Source organism: Dromaius novaehollandiae, chromosome 9 (assembly GCF_036370855.1).
Source record: "Dromaius novaehollandiae isolate bDroNov1 chromosome 9, bDroNov1.hap1, whole genome shotgun sequence".
Classification (NCBI taxonomy): domain Eukaryota; kingdom Metazoa; phylum Chordata; class Aves; order Casuariiformes; family Dromaiidae; genus Dromaius; species Dromaius novaehollandiae.
The window spans coordinates 20,885,206-20,906,068 of record NC_088106.1 but is presented as its reverse complement, the minus strand read 5'-3'; the positions used below and the strand labels follow the sequence as shown (position 1 = coordinate 20,906,068).

The 20,863-nt window shown below is 39.7% G+C and overlaps 1 long non-coding RNA gene across 5 annotated transcripts in view; it reads right to left on the bottom strand.

Moving 5' to 3' along the window:
• The window catches only part of LOC112988825 (uncharacterized), a 120,168-nt gene that overhangs the window by 19,107 nt on the left and 80,198 nt on the right, over nt 1-20,863 (bottom strand). For 3 of the 5 annotated variants that reach the window (XR_010390509.1, XR_010390511.1, XR_003260633.2), the window contains 4 exons: nt 11,174-11,367; nt 8,103-8,385; nt 4,807-4,943; nt 793-951 (listed from right to left, as the gene is read on the bottom strand). This is a non-coding gene — a long non-coding RNA (uncharacterized LOC112988825). Of the gene's footprint in view, nt 1-792; nt 952-4,806; nt 4,944-6,624; nt 6,796-8,102; nt 8,386-11,173; nt 11,368-20,863 lie in introns of all 5 variants that reach the window. The other 2 variants (XR_010390510.1, XR_010390512.1) reach the window with 2 other exon arrangements.

Below are 20,863 nucleotides of genomic sequence, written 5' to 3'. Positions count from 1 at the left end.
TGGGGAAGAAAGCTCACAGCTGGAGAAAAGAGCTTACCTGCATCTCAAATTTTCTTCTCTTTAAGAGTGCCTAACTTCCTAGAACAACTCTACAGCTGATCACAAGAAAGATCCACCAACCTACTGCCACTACTGGCTGGGTGATAGTGTTACACTTCACTGCAGCTGAACACCTCTACCTTTGACAGCCTGTTTACAGTAGTCACTTTGTACAAGAGGCTTTGGAAAAGCTTTTCAAATCATTGTTTGTAGGATATGTTGGAATATGCCATGGGTGTACTTGTAGGTAAAACTAAGAAACATTCTAGTTGGATTCTGACTAAAAGCCCTGCAGCTGAAGTTTACAAATTATGTTTTCAAAATAAGAAATCCTCTCTAAACACCTCCTGAAGGAGTAAACAGCAAAGACAGCTTTGAGCTTAGCTTTGTACTTTACTTGCAGTAAAGTTATCTGACCCAGCCTCACACCTCAGAGCCTCTAATTCTGTAACAGGTCACCACAGCATAGTGTTACATGCTATAACCTTGCCCTGCCATTGATGCTTAATGCGGTCACAGCTCGATTTCTTATGGCGTGCTGGGACTCATGGCCAAATTTCATTGCTAACAGGGGAAAAAGTCAGGCTGGCAAACTGAGTATTTCCAGGGTGAGCAAAGGAGGACAGAGCTGCTCTTTACTCAAAAATAAATAAATAAATAAATAAATAAAATACATATAAATATATATAGAGAGAGAGATGTATATTATATCTTGCAGGGTGAAGCCTTCATTATGTTGCATTTAGGACTTACAGTGTTCCTCCGAGGGAAAAGCAACCATTCCCCTTGTCAGAGAGCTGCAACTCACAGCCAGTTCACTATGAGAACCCCGCGTGAGCCATTTGAGACTTGTGCTCTTTCAGCTGCACAGCATCCCATTCATCACACGCTTCAGAAACCTAATATGTAAAGCTGGGAAAAACAGAAGTTGCAGAGACAAGAAAAATCAATTAGTAGGAAAGCCCATATATGAAGAAAAGCCTGAGCAGAATCTTCACGTGATCATTTTGAAGTTTCGAAAGCTTCTCCCTGCCTCCCTGAGAGATGACCACAGAGCAGGTACATTCTCTGTATTAAGACAAGAGGATTAGAGTTCTCTAGTCTCGTAATTAGGCACTTGTAATTAGAAGTCAGCAGGACAGAGCGGGATTCAGAGGATATAAGGTAGCACTAAGCACAAAGTTGGCTTTATATCCTCCTCCCTGCACCCCCACCCTATCAAAAATTTCAGATATGGCAAGCCTCAATATGAGGAAAGAGGCTGTTATAGTTTGCAAATAGTTTCCATCTGGGAAGGAGACGCACCGAACAGAATTTAAACAATGCACACTGCAATCTCAGTTACAGTGGCATAAATTAGGATCAATTCCACTGAGGTCAGAACAGTTATATCAGGGTGAGACACATGAGTATGGAGCCCAATTAGCTGCAATAGAGTTAATTCCCATTTACTCTAGTGTAACTCAGAGCAGAATCTGCTCCCTGACTTTCAGTTGGAATTAATTCACATAGTGGGCCAAATCAGGCTTTGAATTGCAAGAGAATAAATGTGGAGAATGATTTTATTGGAGCTATTCCCAATTACAGCAGTGCAACTTTTGGCCAAGAGACTATTCAGTGCCCAGACATTGAACAGTGGCCAGCAGTTGAGGTCCCATCATATTTTGGCCTAGGTGGATTGGAAAATTCAGAGTGCAGATTGTTAAAGCATTTCTATGTGATTTGAGGCACTGCAGTTCAAAACTATTTTTGATCACAATTATTTCTCACATGGATGAAGGCAGTAATTCCAGAAATAAAATAGACATGTGGAAACCACTCATCTACCTAGTTCCTCTCCCACCCCCGGGAGTATTTTTTGACTTGTTAACTACTGGAACCTGATCCTCATGTAATACAGGAAATGTGTAATAGCGATACCCATGACCTTAGTAAAGTGCAAGCTGTGAATAGCCCTGGTGAAGCTGAACAGTTTGAAAAGACAAAAATGTTGGTATGCCAGCTGTTTAATTCTAATGCAGGTGAATGGCTTTTAAAAATATTTAAACCAGTTGAGTATGCTAAACCCAACCTTCATTAATGGAAAAAAAGAAAAGGAAGAAGGAAGGCAATAAATCACAAGAAGTGGAATGACCACATATGCTAATATTTAACAGCAAAGAGTCTTCCTTTAAAGCTTTATCTAATAGCTCTATAGACAGAATACTCTTCAAGTTTCAGGCCTGCCAAAAGAGACTTAAATTCACATTTCATACCTCCTAAAAGAACACTGTATCTTTTCAGAGATGAGGATGAGGTATCCAGAGACCTTACCCTGTCCAGGAAACTTTATTATTGTTTAGGTCTCACTGATATAGCTTGGCACCTTTTTGCTGCCCCTGAGGTCCTTTTCATGGTTAGTTTATGTAAGCAGCACTAGGAAAATTCCCAAGACCGAAAACTCAAAGCTACCTTTTTGCTGGATAAAGTTCTCAGACTACAAAATCATAATTTACAACTATTTCTGCAAGGCCACCTAGACTCTTTGGATGTTCACAGATAAAAGTAATGAAAAAAAATTTTTTTTGAAGTCAAATGTGCAACTGAGGAAAATAATGCCTCTATTGTCTCAGCTTAACGATTACAGCTGGAAACAGCAATGGTACACATGGATGTGGGAATTTCACTAGGCGAATCTAGGTCTCGCACATCTGAAGCACTCTGTAGCCAGCCTCTCTCAACAGTTAGTCCTTTAAGGGATTTAGACTTGCCTTCACTTTGCACCTTTCTGATACATTCCCATTTTACACATCCTGATAAAACACCTTTCTAGTGCGGCTTCTTATAAAAGGGCGTTAGCCCCTTCAGCAACACCTCCACAGCCGAGGTAGAGGAGAAGACAGCGCGGATGCAACTGGGAAGGAGGATTTTCACACCAGCTGGAGGGACAGGTCTGTCTGGAGTTTTTTCCTCAAAGAGGTCTGAAGAAACGTCAAGGGCAAGAGCAGTGATTTGGCCAGCAGTGGGAGGGTCAGAGTGTGACCATTGGCAGAGCCTAGCAAAGGGCTACAGAAAAGCTGACGTGAGGTATAAGACTCACACTGATGCATGAGGAGGAGCAAGACTGGCCTGTTTGAGGGCGAGGTGGCTGAAGGTGCCAGGGTCTTCCTGCTCGCCCTTCTCCCGGAGCAGTGAAGGCTGCCTCCTGCAACAGTTCGCTGCCCCTGGATGCTCTCCGTTATGGTAGGAATTAAAAGGTGAGCAAGAAATGTAGCTGTATATGATCAGTTCCCTTGTAAGCGTTTTCTCCCAATATTTAAGGTTGAGTTGATGCAGAGCTAACTGAATCACTACTTTCTGACAAATAATAAATATGCCATACAAATGAATTTTAGAGGGATTGAGACTCTTCCTGAATTTGAATGGAATTGAGCAAATAAATAGTCACAGATGAAACAATGCGGAGGAAAAAATTAAAATGTCAAAACACTTCATTTTAGTAGTTTCAAAATGGAGTGTTTCATCCTGGAACATCCTGCCAAAACACTTCCACTTCAAAACAAAGCTTTTTAACTGTTCATTTTAAAATTGGCCTGAATTTAGAAAGAAGAAAGCTTTAAAAGGTATGAAACAGCACAAGACCAGCAATGAAATCATTCCTTTGAAGCTGAAGTAAATATTTTGGCTTGAACAAAAATTAAACTTTTCCATACTATTTTTTGTTTTGCTAAAAATTAAAAAAAAGAAAACAAACACCTCAGTCTGGATTTGACCAAAATTGCAATATCATTCTGATATATATATATATGGATGGATAGATAGCTAAAACCACTGACCAAAAATTCATATATTACCAAACTCTAGTTCTGCGTAACCTCACTCCTAAGTATACCTCTTTGACTTTAATGGAACAGAGTCAGGCCCATTTCCTTCCACACACTATCAGTTTATTGTTTTTTGGTTTTTTTTTTTTTAAATCAGAAAAGCTGAAAGGATTTTTTTTTCCCTAGTAATAGTGAAATAGCAAGGCTTCCATCTGAAAACCCCTAGTCGGAAATCCTTCTGCAGTGATGCAAATGGCAGATTTTTCGAGACACCGTCATTCTCTTTGGTGCTGTGTCGGACTCGGCATCGCATCAGCCCCGTGCCGGGGCCGGCCCTTAGGCCCGCGCTGCCCGGCCAGCCTCACCACCCGCCTTCGCTTTTGCCTGGGCCTTGGTCTGGCAGGCAACAGGCATGAGGAGAGAGAAATCGGCTCCTGTTCAAATTTGGCTTTATACACAGCACTGCACTGCTGTCGCGTGCTCCTGCCATTTGGCCGCATAAACTCGCGTCCCAACTTGAGCTGGGCTCTGAAGGGCAGGAGAGATGCAGCCTGCGGGAGCCCAGCCCCTCGCGAGGAGGCTGGAAATGAAGGCCCAAACTGGCATCCTACAGAGAGGTGCAGCAGCAGCACTCCAAATCAATATTTTCATCCAGAAATATTTGGCTTGCAGGTGTTTGGCTTTCTGATGAATAGCCCTAATTTTCTACAGAAAGCGGATACTTTTTTGTGGAAAAAATATTCTCACGAAATCCAATTTTTCCTTTAAAGAACAGATGGTGATGGAAAATTTTTAACCTATAAGATGTAGCAACGTGTGATTTTTCTTCTTCCCCAAACTGTCTTTTCTGCATATCCATTGACTTGCCTTGCTATAGAAAATCACACGAAGTATCACTGGCTCTGAGCCCAAAAGCTTGCCCACTTTCCCCAGCTATATAAATGGATTTATTAAAGATGCTTACTTGTGCAGGCTTTGCTTTTCTCATATACTGAGACCATTCAGGTACAAGAGCATCCAGGAGTATTGCAGATCGCTGGGTACTGTGACCGTGTTCCCGTGTCAGCGAGCGGTGGTGGGGAAAAGGGTGCGTTGAAGGCCCTGGGGCACAAACAGCACAGAGCAAGTCACAAGAAAAGACCAATCCAGTTCGGTAGTTGTCTCAGAAGGATAAAGTGATCAGCAAATATTTTTATTGCCAATACACATGCACAGAGGCTCTAAAAGGGTTTTATTCATTTGTTTCCAAAATAAAAAGTGAAAGACATACTATAGTAATAGCAAAAGACATTCATCTATGTTCTGAGTTTATTATGATTCAATCAGGAAAAGAAAGGAAATCCAGGGTCAGGGATCACCCCCCTTCCCACTGTCTATCACAACGGGTTACCATCCTTAATTTTACCCAACTGTGTCATATTGTGACCAAATATTGGAGGTTTGATCCTTAACTTTGAAGTTTCTTTCTTTTGTGGAATTAAGCCAGAACCACAACATTTTTGAAAATGCAGTGCTTGAGTGAATTGAATGTAGTTTTCTCTGTGAAAATAAAACCAAACAGAAAGCTTTTTACCCTTCCATGGGATGGTTTTTAAATCGTCTTTGACTCTTTTTCCTTCATATTTATATTGGCTCTGGTTATTTGATTAAAACTGTAGGAAATCCAATTCAAAAGATTATTTTTAAAAGACAAATAAGGAAACTTAGGTAATTTTTCTTCAAATATCTTCTGTCATTTCTTATAAATGCTTTCCAGATTTGGGCTTGACATTCTCACAGATTTCAGGATTATCTGGAAGTTAATTCAAGTAATACTTTTATTTACTTTGGCTGTGCCCTTTAGTATTTTGATGTGTCAGTATTAATTATTTTAAGTATTCTCTTTAGGAATATTTTATATAAAATAGAGATTTTCTGGAGATCAAAACCAAATATACAGACATCCTTATATATGTAGAAAACCTGCAGAAGTTAAACATAAAAATGTAGTATGCGTTCAATTAGCCAAATACAATAAACAAGTCATTCGTTACTTTAAAATTCCATTTATCTTAGTTATAGCTTTTCCTGAATAAAGAATGCAGACTCTAGCCACAGTAAAACGTAATGAAGTTTAACAAAATATTTTAATAGAGCTATGCCTAATTCAAGAGAACATCACAGAGGGAGGTTTTGGTGGCTGATATGAAGGGTGGGAGATTTCATACCAATAAATATGGTGGCATCTGCCAGGTAAAATGTTGTAATAATCCTCTGGGTGCTACTTCCCTCCCACTGTGTTGGACAGTTTCGATTAATGCCATATGCCTGTTACTAGAATGAGCTGGGAACAAATGTAAATATGGAGAGAGTTCATTTAGCAGCCTTGTTTTCGCTGCATTCCCACTCTGCCCAGGACAAGGGTGTGCACAGAATAGTGAAAGAGGAGGAGAAGAGCCCCTGGGACAGGTGGGATCATGGCGTCACCAGAACAGGGGGGACAAAGAGGAGAAAGGAAGGAGGGGAGAGAGATACAGAGAAATTACAGGAACTGGAGGGTAGCGTAGTTTGTTGGTAGAATAAATAGGTAAGGGGGATTGTCCACTGATGTGGTGGTGTTCAGAAATGACTGCAGAAGTCAGAAAGGGGAACAGTTCTTGTGGAGACATGGTAAAGAGAATGGAAAACATGAGTTCTCTCTATGTGTAGCGATATACAGGTAACGACATCCTCACAGGAGGAAGAACTTGAACAAAAGGAAAAGAATCAGGCCAGCACTAACATCAAAGAAGTTGTTGCTTACCGTAAGACAGACAGAACTGGGATCTGCGTGTCACACCGTCTCTGTTGCCATGCCATTACATGAGGCATAGCAAGGAGAAGGGAAGTAAGCATCTTGCCTCTGGAGTCTCCCAGGTCTATGTGCCAGACCTGCTGAGTGTCAGGCCAAACTCCCCCTAGTTCCTCCTGAGCTCTAGATGGACAGAGATCTGTTTCAGATGGCCTGTGGGTACAGGTAAGCTTGCAGCTGAGTCTGAGTACAGCAAGTTTACTTAGGGAAGCTCTGGCAGCTGCTTTCTGACTGGTCACCCTCTGCTTTCCTTTTTCCCACTTCTGATCTCAGCCCTCTTCCCAGCTTTCCAATCTCAGCTTCTGATTCTCGCTTTGCCCTCGCATTGGGATTGTGCTCCTAACCGCTGAGCCAGGCTACCTGTGCTGCACCCCTGTCATGCCGTTTCTGTAAGGTAGGCAAGTAACAGTCTGACAATGATTTATTAAAAACTAGGTGCAACTGAACTTCTCATTTCCTTTGGGAAATGGTTGTAGACAGAGATGGTTGTGTAGCATCCGTAGTTTCCACATACCAGATGAACTAGTCAAAAATTATTCCCTGACTCTGGGTTAGACTGTAGACTTCTGGCAGTAAAGACTGTTCATTTGTTTGTAGCAATGTAACAGGACCTTAACCCTATCATCTGTGGGCTTTAGCCAGCAGATGAGAAATAAAAATAACCCTGAATTAATACGTGTACCAAGCTCACTTATGACTGAATTAAACAACAGCTTCGGAAACAAGTGTCAGAATGAGCTTCCACTGTGTTTCATTGTCACTACTGCATTAAAATTTATGGTGTTAAGCTTATGCATTGTTTAACCTTGTATAATACACACATATCTCTCCATCAGCAGATGAGTGACTGAGTGTAGCCTGATGGAGCTTTGTCCTGGACACATACTGAGATTCAGAGGGAATTCAAGAAAATTGACTCCAAACAATTTCTATGGATTGGCTTCTTTAGATAAAGGGCAGTGATGAATGCTCCATTATATCAGAGGCAAAGATGTTTTTTGTGAAAAAAAGATAAAAACAAATGGATAGCCTGTTTTCTTCACAGATGGATGTATAAGGTCTGCTTGCATTGTTCTTTAAGAGGAGCTCTGGGTTGGTCTACTATTTGTGAAAATGATTCAATCTCTTTTTCCTCATGGCTTCTGTATTTGAGAATCTAGGATTAATACCAATATTCTTTTCAACCTTTAATGAAGAAATATGTTCCTGCTGGAATAGGATGTTGAAGTAAATAGCACCAAGAAGAGCAAAATATTTGCAGGTCCTCATGTTGGTACTGTTTTTTTTTTTTAAAAAAAAAAAAGAAAAAGAACACATGGGCCACAAACATCTCAGGGAGAATCTTTACAATCAATCTCTGGGAACATAATGACAAAATACTCATAGTTACTCAATTAAAAATACTGTAATTCAAACTAAATGTTACTTACTTATAACAAATGGTTGAAGGAGCTGAATCCATGGTGTGACAGTTATAACGAAAATCAGTGATGCTATGATTTTTTTTTTTTTGGCCTTTCAGAGATTTCATGATGTGGTTTTTCATTAGAGGGAATCCAGTGTTCGAATGTGAAGGAGCATTTCTGTGCAAGCAGTCTGCCACTGTCGGGCCCATTAGGATCAGCAGGAGTTAGGCCTTGAAGATGGGCCCGTGTCTCTGGGCCACAAACATCCACGTGGGGGAGAGCTGCAGCTCTAACACTGCAGCTTATCCTGGGGAAAAGGAATCCGTAAAATAAAAATGGTTTAGTAAACTGTAAGTGAGAAGGTCTAAATAACAGTCCAGAATACTACAAACACCGAGGAAAGTGCAGACGCAGAGCTGAGCTGCATGTCTTGTATGCAAAGAATTGAGAGAGTTGTAGTTTTTTGTCAAAACTTTAGGAGAGGGGGGATTCCAGTATTTTCTCTTAATCTTTGCTCAGGTAAAATGGACATCCAAGAGTTTGGCTTCAATTCTAAATTAACAATGAAACAGAAAAAAAAACGAGGAGAAGGGAGGTATTTCCTAACAACATCTCATGAAGTCAAAGTTAGGCTGTGAAGCAGTAACATACATTGTGTAGTTAAGAGATCAAGTCAGCTCCTTGGCTATGAGATTTCCATTTGAAGAGAACTCACTCTCATCTTGATAACTATGCTCCTGAAGACAACAGCACTTTTTCATAAGACAGTGCACTGGAGAAGGGAAATTGCATTAACTGTGTGGTGCTGCGCTCACAAGTTTCACAGAGCATAGAGACTTGCCTGACAACAGAAACAGAACCCATAAAAAATGTCTTTCTTACATTCAAATGATCAATATTTCAAGAAACATTAAGAGATTTTTCACTGTAATAGATATACTAATTTGGAAAAGGTGAAAACAAATGAGGCTTGAGTATGAGTTTTCATTGCTTTTCCTTTCATTACTCTTGCTTACAGTTTAAATTCTGTACTTGCTCCACAACCACAAGTCTTCAACGCCTATGTGAAATCCAAAGGGAAGCATTAGACTTTGTATAGGCATAGGACTCTGGGTTGGTGGCTGGTGGTTCCCAAGCAAAGAAAATAGCAAAGTCAAATCAGAACCTGTATTTCTTGGTTTACAAAGTACACAGGTAATGTTTCCAAGAGAGACTTATAACCTACAGTCTTCAACAATGAATTTCATATCAATGACTGCTCAGGAATATGCCAGCATTTGTCCCCAAAATAATGTGGGTTTTTTTGTTTGTTTGTTTTTGTTAAGATACATAGATACACAAAAGGAATTATTTAATTGATCACTTCAATAATAAAAGAATTAGAGAATATAACTGAGAACTTATTCATAGGCGCAGTCCCACTTATGTCAATGGAATAATTTGCTGTGACGGGTTTAGAGGATGAAGTCTGTATAACAGCCATCTGTGCTCCTTTGGTTTTATCCTCAGATAACATTATTCTCTAGGAACAGAAAGAAAATGCCACGCTGACAGGTAACCCAACCTGTGTCCAAACAGCATGCCGAGTCACTGACTGCTTGGGTGCGACATTGGACTGCAGTTGCTTTCGCACTTCGATTTACCCTACGACTCTCCTCAGTGCCCTGTGTATCCCTTCTGCAAATTCCTGCAGACATATTAGCATGGAGACTGTCACACTGCTTGTCTGCTTGTCACAGCTGAGCTCTAAGCTATTCAGACAACACCCTGAGACTGACCCTAACCAAGGTGATAGTTCTACATGTTTACCTTCTACATTAAAAAAAAACATGGTGAGAAGCACCCTTACTATGTAGCAGTTATTACAGCAGACCCCACTAAGCTGCTACTTGCTACAGCAAAAACACATCTTTATTAAGACACAAAATGTTGAGCTGTCTGCAAATATTCAAAAGCTATGCCAAGCGCTGCACTATAATATCACTGTGATTATTGTATGTGATGAATTAATCAATTTTACAGATTTTCCCTAACAAATGTTCAAAGGGCATTTTGTCTAAGACTAGACTGAAGAATTTGGCATTGCCTGGTAGCCTCAAAACAGTCATACTTTGGTGTCTCTTTTAGGGAATATTCTATTCACGTAATAGTAGTAAATCAATCTCACTGTAAGAATTTATGGTGCAATGTTGTGACCTATTTCTGACCAAAGTATTGCAAAAATCATGATGTAGTTGGTTCAGGATTTTTGTCAGACACAATTTGTCAACTTTGTTTTGCTTTTATTTTTTTTCATTTTTCAGCTTGCAAATTAGAGAGTTGTTTTCATCAAATAGAAAACCCTTCCTTTTGCACTGAGCAGCAGAGAGAGAAGATAAGAAAGCTTGCCAACGATCTTCACCAAAACACACTTGGGGTCAGCATCATAGTCTCTGGCTTGCTAGAGATCTTTGCTAAAGACAAATTTCCCAAAGAACTTGTGCAGAGAATTAGATTTCTGATAAAAGATACCAAAGGGAATAGCTAAGAAATGGATGGCAATGATTGGAGCAGGGCTTAGGCACCTCAGTATTTCTTTCCCAAGGAGCTTCTCAGTTGTGAACTTTCTCATGGCATTACATGTCTAAGGAGGTGGGGAGAGGGTTTCAGAATAATCACCAGACTCTCCTGTCTCAGTCAGAGCAAGAACTTCTTTCCCAGCTGAGTGCCCTAAGCACTTCAGTGTTGGCTGTCCTGGACTGACAGACAGGCTCTCTTCCTGTTAGAGCATTTCAGCCTGGTCTGAATAGTTAAGGAGTCATTGAACCAGATGAAGAAACAATGACAAGAGACTTGGGAGTGGCTAGGGCACTCGCTGGGACCTGCAAAACTGATGGTCAAGTATCTGTTCCAGAGTGAAGTGGAGAATGTCTAGGGTACAGAAAGTGAAAAAGAGGCAAAGTAGTGAGGACCCTGCTCCAACAGCTCAGTGGCTTCAGCTTGAGCTAAGGCACACAGAAATTCATTAGCTGAGAGTCAGTTTTAGAGACTGATGCAAAGGGATCACAAGGAAACAACAGGACAGTTATCTGTGCAGATAGACTGTGAGTGCTCACCAGCAGTGTCATGCTGGCATGAATCTTGATCTCTTGCTGAAGGATGCCTGCTGCTTCCAGGTAGTGCTGCTTCCCAGAGGTGACTTAAAGGAAAAGGTTCACCAAGGAGGCGGAATCAGCAGAAGTGACTCTAAACGAAGAACTCTCTGTCACGCAGCGCAAGTCTGTTCCGTCCACAACTCCATCTAATATGCCTGCCAAGTTATAAGATGAATGTGGGGAGAAATATGGTGAGTATTTTCTGGATTGTGGTTAGTTGTACTATAACATCAGCATGATATTTGAAGGATTTCAACTAGATTCTGATTAGCATAAATACAAGGCCATCACAGCAAACTGCTGCTGTAAATCTTCACAACTCAGTGTTGTAGCACTCCTCCCATTGCCTCCTATGAACAACATGATGCAGCACAGGGCCCGCCGTTGGACGGAGATAACTCAACTGCTGTGCTTGCGTGCTGAGACTGAGCTTTCCCTGTCACATCCTTGTGGTACTCAAGAAGGAAATAAATCATCAGGAAATAGCAACAGTGACTTTCAAAGAGAGAAACGCAGCAAGAAGCCATGGATCTTTGCTAGAATTGGATGAGCTGGACATAGCACTGCAGGAAGCTGCCAGCTTTGGTATATCTGTGCTTTAGCAAACTTTGCCAGCAGGTTGGTTTGCTTTGCTTGGTTTCTCACCAATGAATCTCAGATTCACATTCATTGGAAAACTCAGAGCAAATACTGAACTTAGGCAAATTTTGCCACATCCTCTCTTTCCTTGCACATTCTCAGCACGTGGTTCATCTCCTGCTCTCTCTTACAGCGTAGCGGAGCACTAGTATCACATGCTCAAAATAATCACACAAAATGTTTCAAGGGCAAACAAGCAAAGGTTACTAGCTTACTATGGCTTACTGCCACAGCACTTTCAAGGTGCTTTACCTGCGCCTTGAAAGAGTATACAAGATTTTGCTGTTCCTGAGAAGGTGAAGGACTTGGATGGCTGGTGGGATCTTGAAAGCTGTAGACCCATGCCTGCCAGCTATGAGCTTTGCTTTGTAAATGTACCTCTCCCATCTGCCAAACAGGCCACTGTAATCCTTTCAGGTTGCGTGGGAATTACTCCTTTTACCTTGGAATGATTTAGCACTCCCTGTGTAGCACAACTAAGCCCTGAAGTGGAGGATTTTGCCTTTGCAACATAGACTTTTGCTCCAGCCTGTCTTCATGTCCCAAATTCACAGTCCTATATGACCAAGAAAATGTTCTTGAAAGGACATGTCTCCCAGCAGCTGCCTATGAACAAGTACTGTGGTTACCAGCCTGCTACAGCAGCTTTAGTAAGTAAGCATAATTCAAAAAGTCATGCTACTTTTTTTCAAGTGATTACATCATACATTTGGCTTATGCAAAAAGCACTGTTCAATGGAGATGTAACCACTAGAAAGAACATTTTTACCGAAAGTTCACATTTCCTAAGAATTGAAGAAAGTATATGTTTTTTTCCTATATCCTTAAACTACATGTGAAAGTCAAATAAAGTACTATGCCAACAAAGAAATGAAAATCTTGTTGAAAAATTGACAAGAAAGCTCAAATTTACCAATTCATTCATATTCCAGATTTTCCGTAAGAGCTAGCCTGGGTTTTAAGAGGTATCATTTGTAGAAGAAAGAGTAATTATCATTCACCTCTTTTTCTGAAAATCAAAATCCAGAAGATGGATGTAGATCAACACGTTTTCCTACATATTTGCTATAGGAGCTGAATCCATTCATTACATCAGATGAGGTTTTTTTTTTTTTTTTCTTTCCTGGGCACTCACCACAGCTTGGAGAGCAATCCAAACCATAGGCCAATGAACATTTAGTAGCTGGCAATTGCAGGCTGCAGACTACCTGCCAAGAAGACACTGTGCATACAAATAAAATATACGGCATTATACACCTACTTAGACATACGGAACAGAATAGGTCAAATTTACCCCTGCAATAATAAGTATATTAGCTTTTACCACACCAGAAAAAAAGCATCTTCAACAGCTACAGGCAATTACTTCAGCAATTAATTTGCCCCTATTCCTGACATTGAAGGATACATTTCTTAGAGCACAAACAGTAGCTTCCAGCCGCTACTGTGAGTACAGCAGTAAGAATTGATCAGATGAATACTGAAAATACAGTTCAAATGTAGTACAAACTTCTATGTTGACCATTCCAGTAACATAAACAGATGTATTGTGTCTGTCTGATTTTCCTGGGGACATGGATCTACTACTGATATTAGTCTGGTGACTAAGAGAAGAAACTACAAATGCACTTCTGACTCACAGCTCCCTGCCTAGGGGCTGGGTTGTGGGGCAAGACATGATCTGCTCCAGAAGCGGCAGTGGCCGTTGCGGTACCTGAGTAACGGAGTACCCTGTTTACTGCTTCCAGAGGCTCCAGGGTAAGGGTATTAACTAGCAGCCTTTACTACGCCTTTAGAAAAAGTAGCTTGCGTATATGCAGAGTGCTGCAGCTCCCACCCCAGTGCAGGTCAGGGACACTCTCCTGCCTCATTCCTGAGCTAACGCTGCTGGCAGCAGCCGGATCGAGCAGCTACCACACTATGATTCTCTGATACAGAAGTATCACCAAGTACTGGGTCTCCTTGGCCCTTTCTCCACCAGCTTGACATACACCGTTTGGGAAGCCACAAGTTGGATTTAAGTTTGTACTTAAAATTACAACAAATTTCTGTCAATAATAATTAAAAATGGGTTAATTAAATATATGGTAGGAATGGAAAATAAGATTAGAGGTGAAACTTAGACCAAGAGGCTTTTTTCAGGCTGTGGAAAAAAACAGAACACAGTTTATTTTTCCCACAGCCTGAAGAAGGCCTCATGTCCTAAATGTCAGCTCTAATCTTGTTTTCTATTTCCAGTGTATATTATACTGCACTGCTAGTGCCACTAGAGTTAAAGTGGTGTCACTGTTTCCATTATAAACCCCTATTTTCAGAGGTTTGTAACTCAACCATAAAAGTTTTGCTCTGGGCTGATACTTGGCAAACAAGTTATAGGACTGGAAAATATTTATTTTTTTTTCTTCCTATAATTCAAAAAAAGGTTTGCATTTTAAAAATGAAATTTTGCAAGCCATTAGGCTGTAGTAGAAATGCACAATGTATAGTGTTTGAAATGACTCCAAAAGTACTGTTAACAGCTTATCAGGATAATTACAAGCTTGTTTTAAAACTTCCAAATACATATCTACTAAGTGGCATTTTCTTTCTTTCTTTTTTTTTTTTTTAAAAAAAAGGAATGAATAGTTATGCAATCAGGTCAAATCATTTGAGTTTTAAAACTGTGAGTAAATATTTATAGGACTGGGTCAATAATCTGCATTTTATAAAAGCTCCTAAGTACATATTTACATGATAAAATGTAACAACACTGAATCACAGCCAAACAAGTCAATAATGTGCTTTTAGAAAACTTCATAAACCTAGTTACATGGGCCAATAATCTGCAAGTTTTTTCACATGAAAAGACCCTCTGTTTAGCTAAGAAAACCTTATTCATGCAGAAATAATCAGATCTGGTTCATCTGTCTTTCCTTTTTCCATGTGTCGTGGTAATGAGAGAGTTGTATATACAGTCTGGCCAAGACAGGAAAGATATAATAGATGGCTACTGAGGTTTGAAGCACATACTATCAGACTAGAGAAGAATTATTCAGGGTGAGAAAACGGGTTCTGGCGAGGATAGTAGTGATAGGATGAAATTATGAGTACTGGAAAATAATAGCCAAGAAATCCTGCCAGATGATTGAATAGTCTACCAACAAGGGAAAACCCCATCATTTGCAACATGAAAAATAATACTGAAGCAAATAATAGAAAAATATATTTTACAGGGAAAGAGCCCTACCAATATGGACTTAGTACTTAGATGCACTTTGTACATCTTTTCTGTGCTGAAAGACAGCATGGATTCAGTAGGCTGGACTTTGATTTTGCAACAGGATCTTTACCAATGAATCCTTTTGGAAAGCTTTCTGAAGAGGAGGAATATCTACTGGCAATATTTACTGTCAGGCAAGACATTAACTATCATTATTCTTTTTAACAGCCTAGCTTGATTTTTGTTGTAAATACTAGTATTAGGCCTGCTTCAGGTATTCTCCCTGATTCATTTCTTATAAATGACGAATTTCTAACAATGCTACTGTGGCTTTAGTTCAATTCATACCATCAGTTTTGTAACCCTAATTTAAGCATTTTGAGGTATGCTTTTACAATCCCTGAAATAAAGTCCATTAAAGTCAGTAAGAATCACTTAAAGCCTGGTCCAAATACTACTGAGGTGACTGACTCTCTTGGAGTGAATTAATTGGCAATGATTTTTTACTCTCCCTAAAACTCCAATATAATTTCTATTCATGTTTATGGGAATTGTAAGTAGGCACTCCCCTTTATTCAGATAGCCAAGTCATCTTCCATATCTTTTATTTTAAGATAAGGATTTCTGTTGTATGTATGTATAGTATAGCTTGTAACTGAATGTTTTATTCAACATAAAGATTTCAGTGTTTTGGCACTGACAGGAAGATTCTAAAACTTCCTGCTGGTGTCCAGCTCCTTAGTGCCCCAAGTGTCCCATTAATTTCACTAAAGCTCCTACAATAATATACAAAATAGACAATGATATCAGAATTTTGTCCTTGGGGGAAAAAAAAAGGTCTGTTCTTCTATTCATCTATGGATGGAGTACTTATTTAATGCCAGCTGCGTTCCTGACTCTTATAGGAGATGTTACCTCTGCATCATGATTGATCTGACTTGTAAAGGTGTAACAAGGTAGCTACTGAAAAATCACAGAAGCTCTTTGGGAAAATTTTGTTGGAAGTTTGTTTCTTTGTAAAAGAGAAATGGAAGACTCTAATCCTATAATACAGAATGTAAGAAATACCTGGGAAATTTTACTGTTTTAATATGCTAAAACAGTGGAACGTGTGCACAATTTGGCCTAAATTTCAATGACCTTTCTCATCCAAGCAACATCATTGGTTTTGAAGGGGCCACAGTTTTTGATCCTTTTTTTAAATATCTTAAGCATAGTTGCAATCTCAGCACTATGCAGCTCACAGTTTAATCACTGCAGCTTTCAGCAGGAACCTCTCAGTCTTTCAACATTTAAAGTGTTTAGTTTTCTAAATTTATGATCATTTCTTTGCAAACAGATAGGAGACAAATCTGGTTTCAGAAAGGAAGATGGATCCCTCCAAACACATAGTAAACACTTGGTGAATGAAAAGGCACATGACACCACATTTTGTTAAGGAATTTACAGCAAGTGACCTGCCCCTTTTCACAGTGGCAGCAACTGTATTATCCATTCCACATAATGAATTGGTAGGTTATGCTAATCTGAAGAGGAAAGCTATCAATTGTGTATGTCCAGACCATCTCTCCCATTGATTTTGTAATTAATGATGAATGTACAATTTGGGAGGGAGAGATTGCTGAGGAGGGAATTTCATGTGCAGAATAAAAATGTTACAGTAGCCTAATCAATTAGGCATGGTTGACAAATGGGTGAAGGATAACACTACAAAGTACTGTGCTTTAGTAATGGTCAAAGAGTCAGAAAGAAGATGTCACATCATATCTATATTAATCTTTCCATGGGTAAAATGTGATCCATTGAATCAGCTGGACCATGAGAAAACTGTTTGGTATATCAAAATCATGCGTCTCTGATGCTAACTTGAAACCTATTATTTGCTTCGTTCACTGATAAAGACATTCATAATAATGCAGTAGCTGTTGAGAAGATCATTTGTCATTATATGCTTGGTTACAGGATTGAAAGCCATGTAGAATATCATTTCACGTAACAAATAGCTCACTTTGAACATAGACTTAAGCAAGCTTACGTGGCAGGAGAAGGTGGTATGCCTTTGGAAACAGGTAGTAACATCCTCTCTTTGGCTGTAGCCCATGCAGCAGTCTTGCTCTCCCTCCCATGACACGCCTTTGAACCTTTCACCGTAGCAGCAATTTCCACAGGATCAGGTGACAATGCACGTAACCAGCCTAAAATATTCCGTTTCAGCTATGAAATGACATTTGGACAGACATTCTAAAAGCCCGCTGCAGAAATGCAGCACTTAATTCCTCAAGTCTGATTCATGAAAATGACCGCTCCTACACACAGCTCTCCCCTGTCTTGGCTATAATTATTCATAAGAATAATAACAGTTGGTGTAACAGGGTCATGCCTAGGAGAACATTTCCACGGCATGCCTTACTAGACAACAAACACCACTCCTTCAGTTCTTCAGGAAGGGTCTCCTTACTTTTGGGTGGGCTGAAGGGCTTACATATTTGTGTGTGTCTATGTTTATAGATGTATAACATATGTACAATTTTCATTTTATTTTCCCTCTCTTTATTTCCTTGGAAATACAAAGCAAAATAAGACTTGTGGCATGACTAAGAAACATGTAGGTGAGAGATTTGTCAGTTCTTAATTGAAGGATGGCAAGTGCTAAATTCTTACAAAAAAAACCAACTCTTTCCTGACGGTTCAGTAAAATGAGTTGTATAATATAAAGACTGAAAGGCAAAGGGCTCTATTCCCATCTAGGCAAGACTGAATGAACTGCTGCCTCAACATAAATGAGAATTAGACTCAGCACTCTGAAAATTAGAAATCACTTCTTTCAATATATATATCAGGGTTAACTCACCTGATACTTGTAATATCCCCAAAAGATCTATTCTCAGTTTATGCACAGAGCTCTTCAGAGAACTTGAATTGCTAAGTTAAAACTGAACGGAAGGAGCAAGATAATCCACCTCCATCACTGCACTGTTCAAAACTACCTTTGTACATCCCAAGTAAGTGAAGAAAGGACGTGTCTAGCGTTCAGGAGGGGGCAGTTGTTTTGCTTGTGTGAGTCTCAGTCTAGCCACCTGCACCATGTCTCTGCCACGCACGGAAACCAGAGCAGTTACACGTACACACCCACCCACTGTGCTTTGCAAACCATACAAACATGTTCATCAGTGAGTTCCTGCAGGGAAACAGCAAACATTGGAAACACTTTAAGATAAGAGCCCAGATCTATGGAAACCCCAGCAAAAAGCAATCTTTTTCCAGTTTTGCTGTGCTTTACATACTTTTCAGGATACAGTGGCCCAGAACCACGGGGTGCACAGGGATGCTGGCTGCTTTTAAGATGCTGTTTACTACCACTTTGGACAACTGAGCTCCATCCATTTTACAAAGGAAGGGTATGACCAGCTGCAGGCACAGTTTAAAGTCTGGATTTCATTAATGGGAAATGTTGGGCATGATATCTTCTAAAAAGAACTGCTACTCCTTGAAGTAACACTTCCCACTCCCTCTAATGTAAATCAGGAGTAACTCATCTCAGGACAGTGCAGTTACACTGTTTAACAACTGGCATTGAAAGGGACCAGAAGGAAGCCATGCGACTCCACTGTGCTTTACGTCTCTGTGTGCCCCTAGCAATGCTGCACACCTCCAGTGCAGCCTGTAGTAACACGTGTCAGTACTGTAAGTGTTTGTTTCCACCTGGACACCAACAATCATCCTGAGCTGTAGGCAGAGAGATTCCCAAAAGGCATTTCTAAGTATTGTGAGCTACAGAAATTGTAGCAGTGTATCTTACCATTGAGAATGGTTAAGGGTAAAATGGTCAGGAACATAATTCCTTTAAGTATTTAAGAATAGGTACAAGAATAATCCTAGAATAGGACTACATTTTTCTATGTGTCAGAGGCAAAGGAAATACGCTATATTCACTTGAGGACTTGCACTAAGCTGTGTATTTGTGGACTGGAGTGGAATGGGAATCGAATTGAAATGTTTTCTGGTTTCCACAGGCGTAATTGTATAGTACATCACTAGCTTCATTGAAAGCAGGTAGTCTAGGGATGTTGTATTCTTACTTTGAAATTCGTCTTTCTCAGAGTATTTTGTTAGTGTACTGGATACCCTTGTTTTCTAGCACATGTTCCAGACTGAGTTAGTAGAGTGGGTACCAGAAAAGAGAGAGGAAAAGAGAAAGCAAGCTTAAATGACACATTAAATTTTAGAAGTTTGGAAGGTAGGAAATGCTCCATCAAACTCCAGAAAAATCCTTACCTATTAATTAGAGGTATACAGCAAAGAAATTTAAGATGATTATTCTTTATCTGCACAGATATTTGTCCTGTGAGGTGGTATATTAACAGCTACAGACTCAATGAAGTCTCATAAAGCAGACTAATATCCAAACTGAACTTTTTAAGGAAAGAAAGAAAACAGAGAAGATAAATACCATCAGAAGAAAGACAACACTCTAATTATTGGTGGGGATCTTGGGCATGGGTGGAAGGAGTTGTTTGTTATTTGCTTTTATGGCTTTATCCCTTTAGCCATTTCATAAACAAACTCCCATGAGGAAAGTGCCAGCCTCAGTTGTATCTCCCATGGGGCAAGTTTGTAAACCTTCATCAAAGAATTTCGTAAGAACTCTGTGCTATTTAGTTTTCCTTAACATGTTTATTAAAGTTAGATAAATCTATTCTTGACCTTCCGAATTAGACAAAGTAGTGAAAGGAGCACAAGTCTCAGCTTTCTCTACCAGCTTAGTTCAAGGCTGGGATGCAGTGCCTGAGGTTACTTCTCTAGGGGGTGCCTGGACTTAAGAAAAGGAAATGAACACATTTCAGAGAATGGGTAAAAACTGGGGAAAAGGTGACTACTTCAGGTAATACCATGCAAGGAAAAAAAAAAAAAAAAAAACCTCAGAAAGGTGGTTAGTATGTTCCCTGCACTTTTCTTTTACAGTAATGCTTTACTGGCCTCAACGAAAGCCAACTGAGGTCACCCTTTAACAAAAAAACCAACAATGGACTGGGCCTCTTTAAGATCTTTTAGCCTCTCCCTGACACTTCAAATATAAGTGTCAAACATTGTCCAGACATTTTATTTTGTTGGTATTTTGAGACGCTCTTTACTTTCAAGACTGGGCGCCTTTCCAAAAGCTACACTCCAGCTTGTGGCTTGAATAATTTCATGAATTGCTATGGCCTGTTTTATTCATGGGGTCAGAGTAGATGATTATAGTCATCTCTTCTGGTCTTAAAAGATAAACAACCCTATGCTAGCCAAGAAATCATAATGATTCAAGTGGTAGAATTTTTTTTAATAAAACATTTCGGTAGTCTGTAATTTTCCTAACATGTCAATGACAGTCAAAACCTAATGGAAGTTCCTTCTGTCTCTTCTTACAGAACACCCCCTCTAATAATGTATTTTGTATCAAGGCAGACGTGTTTTCCCTCAGGAGAGAGAGTTTCCAGCTGGAGTGTCATGAGTCATATAGCTTTCCTTTCTTTTGTATAATTTAATTACTTTAGAGGAAAAATTTATTCTTCAACTGGGTGACTTCTCGACATATTTTCATTTCTATCTTCAAGAAGGAAGCAATCACGCTTAGAAATTCGTATCAATTCACTCCATTCATTGATTGTGATTTTTGTGATTCAAGTGTCCATATTTTCTATACTATTTTTCAATTTATCACATAAAAAGGATCACCTCTTTCCAGAAACCTTTCCTCGTGCCTATCCATAGACCATTACATCTCAAACATAACAAATTAAGATATTTTCTGAAGTTGATACTTTAAACCACTA